Genomic DNA, 2,818 nt, shown 5'->3' on the forward strand with positions numbered 1-2,818 from the left:
GTTATTATATACGTAAAAACAAAATTCGATTGAAAGAAAATATTTTGTTGGAAAGTAATCTTCGAGCAGTATGCTGATGGCTCGAAACATGAGAAGGAGAAAAGAAATAACTTTGTCAGCTTAAGAACCATCAAAAGCTCTGTGAGTCCGTGTTTCTAAAAGTTGTAATTTTGCATACATTACGGGATTTCCTTTTATCTATACTAATATTATAAAGGGAGGTCATTTCCAGAAATACTGCACCTATATGACTGAGAGATGGCGGATGACGTGGAAGCAGAAAAGGACTTCTTCATTTCGTAATAGATCGCTCCAGCGAGATCGTGCTTGCAATCAAACTTTATTACTGCTTACGCGTTCTCTGCTAGCGCGATCTTGCTGATCGTACATATTACAAAATGAAGTGGTTCGTTTCTGCTTTCAGTTCATCATCATCACTCCGTGATCAAGCTATACCACGGGCCGAATGTGACCCACCAAGCTTTTGTGCGTAGTCCTGTAGTAGTTAGTAAGGCAGTTTGTTAGACAAACTCATCGACATTACCAAAGAACGATTAGTTTATATGAGACATTAATTTTCATCAATTCACGGACTGAGGCTCGAGTTTAATAATTGCCCTGTGCATCTGGATCTAGAAAAGAAAAGTTTGTGCATGTCGATGATTTAGGACCATTCCTTTATTGTTAGTTGCTGAGGTACTCCGCACTATCATTTTTTCCGCATTTAAGTTTTATGTCGCAATTCAAATCTCCCCCGCTCCCCCCCCCCGGAAAATATTTCGGAATCGAAGTTTTAAAAAGCTAATTTTAGAAGATCTTTAGTGATATTAGGTGAGGCGTTTGGAGGCCTCCCCCCGGGCTTTTTGCAAAACATTAAGTCTTAAAGACGTGATTGTAGATATCTCAGGTAATGTTGGGAGAAAGATTAAGATCAATGACTTTCCTCCCGTAGTTTTTCGAAGTTGAAGTTTCAAAAAAAGGAGTATTAGATAGTCTTCGATAATTTTAGGAGGAGGGAGTTTCGAAACATTTCCCCGGAGTTATTACGAAATTGAAATGCAATTCCAGAATACCCTTTTTAGTGGAAAAAGAAAAGAAGTTTTGGTTCCTCCACGACTAAAACTCTGTATTTCAGTTGCTTCAAATAAAACTACCGTGTCAGCCCCCCTTCCACCCCTACCACACAAGCAATTGTAATCCGATATGTAACAAAAGGGAAGTAAAAAAAATCGTCCGCCCCCTTCTTGAAACATTTCTGGATCTGCCCTTGTGTTGTAGATGGAAAATGCAGAAGGAAACGCCGTCCCAACTTTAATTTCCACCCAAGAGCAATTTAACTTTTAATTTCCGTAAATGGTGTTTTTGTATCTGTATTTTAGTGTCTTTTGTCGGATCGCTTGGATTGACAGGATGCATTAGCGGGAAAAATGCTAGTGCTGCCATCTAACAGGCTAAATCAGAGTTTCAAATTGAGGCCAACTGAAAAAAATGTTTTCAGCGGGAGGATTGCGAGGTTCCTAATAATACTCATTGGTTTGGCTACTTTTGGGTTCATATTTTCTCAATTTTAATAGCAACAAAAGTGCGCACAAATATTTTTTTTTCTTTTTTTCAGTTTTCCATCATTTTAATTCATTTGGTTTCACCAAGTTGTTCCCAAGTTTTTCTCGAACAAATAGAGCAACTTACTAAGCTGTTTTGCAAGAATTGTAAGTACAAAAATGCTTTCTATAACAATTCATGTTTTCAAAAAATAATGGAAACAAAAAAAAAGCAAAAAAGGGGACTTCCTCCTGAGTTTTCAGTCTTATTTGAGGTCTTGATTTTGGGTGAGTTGTGGTGCTTCACAACATTTGAGTGGGTGAGCCTTCACCCTTGGTGTTTTTGGTGCTTTTTAAGTACATGTATATTGTACTTTTGAATAAAACCTCCTTAAAATTCGAACAAAGCACTCGATTAAATAACGTGCTACATCTTTTTCCTGACATTGATGTTTTGTGAAGTATTTTACTGTTGTTTTTAAACACATGTTTCCCTCTTTACTACTGGTGTTATATTCTTGACAAAGGAAACGAAGTAAGAAAAAGCAATGCTTTCAACAAAGTATCCCAAATATTTATTGTCATTGATGTTTCCTTTAAAATGCAAATAAACTCCAGGAAGTTTTAAAATATTATGAAGAATGAACAGCTTTCCGTACAAATTCTGTGTCCAATTCATTCGCATTTCAAATGTCTAGAAGAAGTCTGATGTAAAATTGTTTGCTACTAGCTTTTGCCCGCGTCTTCGCTCGTTTTGATGTAGATTTATTCAATCGATTCAGGTCAATACAGGCAGAGCTCAAATTGTTATCAAAAAATGGTTTATCCCCAGTTTCGCCGACATATCAAATTTTCTCCCTTTAATACATCAAAAGGTGTGATTAAAGCTGAAAAACAGTGGGTGGGGGGAGATGTAAATGAAATGTCGGCGAAACTGGGAAGACATCCCAAAAAATCGCTAGTATGGATGATTCTTAAAAATTCTAATTCGAGTGAGATCCTTATAATCCCGATCCCCGTCAAATGGTGTCCAGCGTTACGCCGGCTATCTAAATTATGGCATAGCTTTTTGCCGGAGAAAGGAACGGAGCTCATGTGACACATGTCCCTCCTGAATAAATAAGGAGAATTACACCTAAAATTGTAAAGGCAATCGTCCCAAAATAGAGTCAGCAGTCACTACAAATCCTGATTCTAATAATGTCCCTTAGAGTGAGAACATCAAACCTTTCAAAGGGCCATCAGAAGGAAATCAACTGTTTCTAAATAACGTTAAC

This window comes from Uloborus diversus, chromosome 4, assembly GCF_026930045.1.
Source record: "Uloborus diversus isolate 005 chromosome 4, Udiv.v.3.1, whole genome shotgun sequence".
In the NCBI taxonomy this organism is placed as follows: domain Eukaryota; kingdom Metazoa; phylum Arthropoda; class Arachnida; order Araneae; family Uloboridae; genus Uloborus; species Uloborus diversus.